Source organism: Chrysochloris asiatica, unplaced genomic scaffold, assembly GCF_000296735.1.
Source record: "Chrysochloris asiatica unplaced genomic scaffold, ChrAsi1.0 scaffold00056, whole genome shotgun sequence".
Classification (NCBI taxonomy): Eukaryota; Metazoa; Chordata; class Mammalia; order Afrosoricida; family Chrysochloridae; genus Chrysochloris; species Chrysochloris asiatica.
The window spans coordinates 8,376,650-8,385,332 of NW_006408574.1; the positions used below are offsets into that span (position 1 = coordinate 8,376,650).

Sequence of the window (8,683 nt, forward strand, 5' to 3'; positions counted from 1 at the left end):
AGCAGCCCCTGGGTGAATCTGAGTCCACATAGTCCCTGTCCAGCTCTGCTTGACCATTCACATATTCAGTGTCTGATGCAGGAGGTGGGGGTAAAGACATGCTCCTGATCCTGAACCCTGTCATGAAGGCTGAGGTGCATGTGGGGCCCATGGTCCTCAGGGGCACAGTGTGGGTAGGAAGAGAGGACCTCCTGTGGGTACTGAGAATCAGGCAGCCTGGGGGCGTACACGCGGAAGGCCTGGACGGCTAGGGTGGGCTATACTCTGCTCCTCGGTGTTATGTGTTCATGGAGCATGCTGTGCACCAGCTGTGAGAGGAACACACAGAAACACCCCTCTCTGATCCTAGATAATTTATTCTCCAATGGAGCGGGATCAGGGGACAGATAGGGACATAATTCAGGCTTCCTGAAGAAAGAATGTTGGCCATATAATTGATGGAGAGTATCAGGCACCTAGATCTCTGCTTGTCTCCTACTTGGTGACCAGACCTTCCATTACCAGGACAACCATAGGGGGGCTGGTCAGACTGAGGGACCCGGCCACATGCAGAGCTGCCCTGGGAGTCCAGTTCTCTGACCTTGCTTTTCATCCCAAATCCCCAGAGCCATGACCTACATCTTGGGCACCTGGTTGAACAACTACCAGGAAGATTTTGATCAGCCCCCAGACTTCACCACACTGAAGATACTGTCCAAGTTCATCAGGATAAACATGCCAGGGTCAGAGCTGGAGCGCCGTGTGAACATCCTTAGGGCCCAGCTCCATGACCTGGAGGACACTGAACCAGAGATCGAGGGTGAGGAGTGCTGGCCTTGCGTGCTTGTGAGCTGTGAGAGGGGCATGGGCAGCAGCACACAGGGAGGAGCCCAGAGCTGGGGTAGGGTCAGTGCTCAGATAATCTCATATTCCACCACTGGTGGGACACTCTCTGGGAAGACCTGCTGGGATGGACATCTTGGGGATGGGCTTCATGGTGATGGAGTGTCTTCAGTTGTTGGAAAGGCATGAGGAAAAACAGTCATGGTGTCCACCTTTCTCCCCTTGCTGATCCAGAGCCAGCAGCAACCTGGGGGCCCCAGGTAGCCCAGGACCATCCATCACCTGCTTTGGATCAGGGACCAAACGTCAAATCTCTTGTACTCCGTCCTGCTGGACAGTTAATGACCTACAGCCGGGGGAGACTGACGATCTATAGCCCAGTATATCCTCTGATGTCTGGTCTGGGGCAGCTCCTGATGGACATCCCAGAAGTGTCATTCATCTACAGCTGCGACCATCTTACTGTGTACTTCCATGGGCAATTCCTCCTATGGAGCTCTCAGAGGCTGCCCAGCTTGCGCCCACGGATGCTCATGTGCAAGCAGAGAGTGTCACCTGAAGTGGCCATCTCTTTTCCCCGACCTGAGTGGGTCTTGATTTTTTTATTACTACATTATTTATCCCTCTTATTTTCTTTATACTTGACATTGTCTTAATTGGTAGGATTTAAAATATAATAAAGTTTTGTTTCTATGCCTATAAAATGTATAATACCGTGACTTCGTGAACCATCCTCAGTACCTACTTCCAGAACAATTTCATCTCCACCTCCAGAAACCCTGGGCACAGGAAGAGTTCTCCACATGGCCCCGTCCCCTGACCCCTGCCCTCAGTGATTGGCTCTCTGTGTCTTTGGGATAGACTCCATTGTTCTTGTATATAGAGGTTAGACTGTCTGGTTCTATTTTATGTGGAAGTAAGTGGCTTTTTTTTTTTTTTTTTTTTTTTTTTTTGCCTCTATCCCACAGCTTAATGCCACGAACATTCACCCATGGTGTCTGACTTCCTTTAAGGCTCAGTGCTACTCCACGGTATGGGGGGAATCACCCTGTGTTCATCCATTCATCAGAGTACCCCACTGTATGGGGACCACCCTGTGTTCATCCATCCATTTACTGATTGATTGTGTCCACCTCTGACTCCTGAGAGCAGGGCTGTTGTGAGCACGGTGGATACATGTGTGTCCATAGGGAAGTCGCATGGGTGGGTAAGGAGGCGGTGGAAGGGCAAAGACACAGTCCAGGTGTGGGAGTCAGAGCATGATGGGATATGAGTGTTGAAGATGTGGGAAGGGCAGGGGAATGCACAGGTGTGTGAAATAAAAAGCTGGCAAATCCGTGGCAGTCCAACTTGGGAATGAGTTGTGGTGGGAAGGTGGGTGGGGGTTGGAGGCCTATGATGAACACAGAGGTGTGAAGGGCTGTAGATGCCCAATATTGATAATAGAGGAAGCAATGTTAGGAGGGAGCCTAGGTGAAGGGACTGAGGAGGTGGGCTGGCTGAGGGAAGGCACAGTTGTGAAGAGCAAGCATTTGGGTGTCAGAAGTCAGCCAGCCTGAGGGGTAAGGCTCTGAGCATGCCCAGGGTGAGGTAAGGATGTCACCAAGGCCAGGAGATGCCCTAATGTTACCACTAGGTCTCAGGTCCCCATCCAGGTGCTCAGCCAAGGCCGGGTGTGGATGGCATGGAGGTAGCAGGCCATTGTTTAACCCACTGTGCAACCAGACTCATGTATATGTATCCATATTATATATATGTTGTTGTTGTTGTTAGGTGCCATCGAGTCAGTGATGACTCCTAGTGACCCAATACACAACACAATGAACCACTGCCCACTCCTTCGTCATCCTCACAGTTATTAATGTTTCAGCCTTTTGCTGCTGCCTCTGTACCAGTCCATCCTGTGGGGTCTTCCTGATTTATGAGAAATTGGAAAATCTCTAAGAAATGGGTACATTTCTAGAAGCACACTCCTTTCCTAAGTGAATACAGACTGAGCTAGGAACTTTGAACAAACCCTTAACAAAAAGCAGTAAGCACTTGACTAAGAATCACAAGGTCCACGGTTTTCCCCACAAGCTACTACACACGAGAACGATGAGGAATTCTATTCTTTAGAAGATTTAAAGCCTCAGACACCGTATCCAAGGTCGCTATGAATCATACTGACTTGTATGTGGCTTTTTTTGGAATTTATGTTTTGAAGTTAGTATCATTCTGGTATAAAAGCCAGACAAAGACACCACTTAAAAAGGAAACAAAAGACCAGTGCTCCTGAGAGATACAGATGCAAAATTCCTAGCCAATAGAAGCTAACAGCATATGAAACAAATGATACATCCAGACCCAGTGGAATGCATCCAGGCATGGAGGTTTCAGCATTAAAATCACCATCAATGTTATCCACCTCATAAATGAAACACAGGACATTTATCACATGGTCATACCAAACCAAAGGACACAAATGGCATTGATTCTCATAGAAAGCACTCAACAACATAGGAATAGAGAAAATGTCTCAACAAAAGGAACCCTGCTAGCATAGTGAGGTATGCACTGGACTGCTAACAAAAAGGTTAGTAGTTCTAATCTACCAGCCACTCTGTAGAAAAAGATGAGGTTTGCTGCTCCCATAAAATTTTACAAAGTATGAAATGCTATATAGGGTCACTATGAGTGAGTACCTACTTGATGGCACACCACCACCATGACCACACAAAAGTAATGGCCAATACTAGTCTCATGGTGAGAGATCAGAAGCATTCCCCTTGCAAACAAGAACCAATGATGTGCTTTATGACACTCCTGTTTAATATTGTACCAGATGTCATAACCAGATCTATAAGGCAGGAAAGGGAAATAAAAGACATCTGCATTGTGAAATGAAGTAAAAGTATGTCTATTTGCATGTGATATAATTCTATACATTGAAAGACTCAGTAAGAAAATTACTTGAACTAAATGAATGATTCAACAAAGTGTCAGAGTAGTTGTTCAACATACAAAACCCAGTCAGGCTCCTTTCACATAACAAAGAGAACACTAGAAAGGAAATCAGGGAAAACAACACTGTTTATAAGAGACACCTGAAAGATGAAATACTTAGGAGTAAATAGGATCAGAGATAAAAAATACTTACACACACACACACACTCACACAAGCCCTACAAACACTGTTATATACAAACAGACCTACATAAATGTAAGAATGCACTATCCTCATTGTGAAATTGTCAATGACTCAAAGCCATCTGCAGATAGAATGCAATCTCAATCCAGATTCAATCATTATTTAAAGAGATAGAAAAACAAATCACAACTTTATATGGAAAGGAAAGAGACCCCAGATACACAAAACTAAAGAAGAAAGCAAAGTCACCGAACTTATACTTCCCTATCTCAAAACTTACTACCCAGGAATCCTGAACAGCATTCAGAATCTTCAGAGGTGGGAAATTGCCCCCTAAGTAGACGGGCAGACCAGCCTTTAGCAGTTAGAAGAACAGAAGATACCTCTTGAAAGAAAGACTGACAGGAACAACACCAACAGACTGACCAATGACTACAAGAACAAGCAAGTTGCCCATCCAGGAGACATCAGCAAGGGGTTGGGTCCCCTCAGAGTAAACCCCCTCCCAAGACTAAGACTCAGTGGGAATACATGCTCTGATGGGTGACCACGTTCAACACCGACAAGGGGAAGCGATGGAAAAACAGCTATAAGGCTGCGAGCTAAGTCCTACAATGGTCAATAGACTCCTGCGAACCCAGGTGAAGAGCAGTGTGGCCTTGCAGTCCAGGGCTTTGTCCCACTGCAGCAGATAGACAGGATGAATAGTCCCCTGATTTCTTTTGAAGTCCTCTCCCCAAAACACGCTCCCTAGCATCTCCTTGTCTGCTGCTCCATTATCAGTACAGTCATGATCCCCTCTGCCCACATTGGATGGTATTCAGCCCATTGTGACTGAAAAGAGGGTGCCTGGGTCAGATGCCTGATAAGACCTTCCCGAAGGGTCCCCAGAAACACATTCTTCACGTATTATTGCTTCTTGTTGTTGTTAAGTAAGGTCTAGTCTGGTCCTACTCATAAAGACCCTGTCTAGAGTTTGTAAGCAGCGGCTGGTGTATTTGAACCAGTGGCCTGTGGTTAGCAGTCCAGTGCTTATCGTTTAGCACAATACCAGGAATGATAACCCAATTTAAGTCATGGCAAACCCAAAAAAGTTGAAGTACGAAGAATGACCAAGATTCAGTTTTGAACACCACATTCTGGTGGCTATGTAGAGAACAGATTATCAAGTATTAAACATGAAGTCCTGGTGTGGCACTGTAGGATCAGCATTGGATTGCTAACCACAAGGTCAGTGGGTCATAACCACCAGCTACTCCTTAGAAACCATATATAGAGTCACTGTGAGTTGGTACTTATTCAACAACACACAACAACTACAAAGATGGACTAGTCTAGAAACCAGGGAGAGTCCTCACTCCAGAACAGTTCACAGAGAACTGTCCAGAGACCGCTCTGCTGCGTGGTGCAGTCAGGAGATGGAGACCAAGGCAAGAGAGGAGAATGGAGTGTGGAGCCGTGTCGGGGGTCCACTGTCAAGGCTAAGCAAAGCAGCACGTTTGTGTAATGAGCTTTAGGGAGGAGGGAAGCAGAGAGGTTAAGGGTGATGCCTTTGTTTGGGGTTGCAAAGTGGATGATAGATTGGAGACTCTATGTGTGTGTGTTGTGTGTGTGTGTGTAGTCTGAAGAAGAGCGAAAAGGAGAGAACACTATGTGCATCCTGGTGGAGTTAATGCAAGCTATGTCCTAAGGTGCCTGTCCCCAGGGGTGGGAGTAGGATGGAGGGGCACAGACCCTGACTGCACAGCTGCCTGAGGGTCAGCAATACAACCCCTCCCTTAGGTAGGGGTCTCTTAAAGGAGAGTGAAAGCAGACCTGGTGAGGTCAGGCACCAGAGAGTGTCTGCTCAGGGCCTTTCTGCTGAGGTGACAGTGTCCGCAGGTGCTCTCAAAAGAGTTGATCTAAAGATATCTGACCCTCTACCATGGTCTCCTACCGTAGTGTCCAGAATCTTACCTATGTTCAAGGCCATGTGTGTGTGTGTTTAAGTTATTGGAGGGCTTTGTGCCAGAAGTTTTCAAATCTGGTTTTCATATAATTTCTTCCCCCTACTGGCCAGATGCCCAGTATAGAGATGTTAAAGCAAATAGAAGAAAGTAGGAAGTAGAAGAGCTGAACAGAAAATTTCCAAGGGCTGATTGAGAAGACAAAATCAAATATTATAATGAAATGTGCAAAGATCTGGTGTTAAAAAATGAAAAGGAAAGCACATTATCAGTATGTCAAGTTGAAAGAACTGAAGAAAAATGCAAGCTTCGATTTGTAATACAGAAGGATTCTATGGGCAATGTATTGAGTGATGCAAAACACTTCAAAAGTGGATGGAAGAGAGAACAAACAAGATGGCAGATAGGGTGGAAGTGTTGTAAAGCGCTCCACCAGCAACAACACAGAATACCTGACCAAGCAGGCTCAGGGGATGGTCCCAGAACTCTGAACCACATATAAAGGAATATTTAGAAAGTTGGAAGGCTTACAGATGGGGGAATTTGTTGCAGAAGCAAGAAATCCATTGCTTTCTAGTCCGGGATGCTCAGCTGCTCCAGGAGCTGCCATTTTGGGTGAGACCAAGTGGGGGAAGGATTGGAGCAGCCACAGACACCTGGTAGAACCTCAGAGATAAAGGTGTGGACATTCTTTTCTTTTGGTAGCTGTTCATTGGTCCCTTGCTGTCTGCACACCTCCATTCTGGTGAGTACAGAGGTGCCTGAAGTAGTGGTCACCCCAGCCCCACCCTCAGAGGGTGTGCACAGATCTCCTTGAAAGTTAAAGAGACAATTTCTAATTAAAATCAAATGGCCACAGCTGGCCTTGAACTGTTTCCAACTAGAAAAAAGGCCTGAACAGGAATTGTGGAGTGGGACTAGAACAGAAAAAAGGAAATAAGCCAAAAATTAAATCCTAAATTACGTCAAAACGACCAACAGTGGTATCTTGAAATTTCTCAAGAAGAGCGAAAAGGGAAGCCTTTTTTCCAATCTACCTGGAGGCAATCAGAGAGCATACAAATTACCAAAATACATACCATCTAAGTATTAAGTCCACAGATAACCCCTGAATATGCCCCCAAAACAGAAGCAGATGACCATATCTGCACATGTCCAGAAATGAGATAAAGTGTCTGAGGCAAATGAGCTGTAAGTAGACCTACACTCCATACTGGAAGATGGGCAGGCTTTGGAAATTGGGGAGAAGGAATTCAGAAAAATGATTTTAAATGAATCAAAACACTATACAATGGAGTTGAGAAAAATAAGGAAGAAGTCAAGAAAGCGCTACAGGAACAATCAATTAAGATAGATACAGCATTGGAAACAATACAGAAAGAGGTCCAAACGATTAATAATAGAATATCAGAAATGGACAATACACTGAAAGGGCAAAGGAGTCGAATTGAAGAGATAGAAGCCAGAAATAGTGAGCTAGAAGATAAATCTCTCAACAGTACTAAGTTAGAAGAACAAACACAAAAAAAGGATAAAAAAAAAAATCAGAAGAAGGCCTAAGATTCATGTTGGATAGCATGAAGAGGAATAACATAAGGATTATTGGCATTCCAGAACAGGAACAATCACACAAGTCCACAGAGGAGATAGTTGAAGAGCTTCTGGAAGAATTTTCCTAACATCATGAAAAGTGAAAAGATAGCCATTCAAGAAGCTCAACAAACCCCAGGATGGATAGACCCTAAGAGACAATCACCAAGAAATATAATAATCAAGCTCTCCAAAATCAAAGATAAAGACAGGATCTTGAAAGCAGCGAGGAAAAAGAGAAATATAACATACAAAGGCAAGCAAATCAGATTAAGCTCAGATTTCTCAGCAGAAACCATGCAAGCAAGAAGGCAATGGGGAGACATATATAAAATCCTGAAAGGAAAAAACTGCCACCCAAGAATCCTCTACCCAGCAAAGCTGTCAATCAAATACAATGGTGCAATCAAAACATTCCAGGATAAACAGAAGCTAAGGGATTTTGCCAAAGCCAACCCTGCTATGAAAAACATCTTAAAGGAAGTTCTGTGGACTGAGAACCAATAAGAACACACAACACTACAGAATGACGTACATGGCAGCATCAACCTGAACTTAATCGACAGATGCAAGAGTCAAGAACAGAATAAAATTATAAGAACAGAGGATCTGGGAGGTCAGTCTATGATCAAAACAATTACTATGTGAAAAAGGTAAACACAGAGGAACAGAGATCCAGGTGGTGAGAAGGTTGGGTAGATTACTGGATAAAATAGATTGTCTTAAATGAAGGAAGAACACAATGGGGTTGGGGTGGCAGAAGAACAACATAGATAGGGGAACACTGAGACAGGTTTGCATGGCCTAGTGGGACAGAGGTAAAGAGTGATGCATGCTCAACCTTGGAACAACAGGGCTCTGGGATACAGTGATCTAGGTATAGCTTGAAGAGGGGAAATAATACTAAAATCCTTGACTGACTTATGAATATTAGTTTCCCTTGCCTGGTATTGTAAAATAGACACTTGAGTGAGAAAGGAATGTTGGGAAACATGATTAGAGAAAACTTGTAAGCCCGCCTTCAGCCTATAACTGACTGGAATACCTAAAAGGGGTTCTACTACTTGCCCAGTGAAATAGGCCTCGTGCAAAGCCTTTACAGAGTATAGAACATTAGATGAAATCCTGAGTTCCATCCACAACCTTGTGAGGTGAGACATTCCCACCAGAAAGGACAAGCAGACTGGAACAGCTA

The 8,683-nt window shown here is 44.7% G+C and overlaps 1 pseudogene; it reads left to right on the forward strand.

Moving 5' to 3' along the window:
- The first annotated feature begins 609 nt into the window (after positions 1-609).
- LOC102812283 overlaps positions 610-8,683 on the forward strand; it is a 184,563-nt pseudogene continuing 176,489 nt past the window's right edge.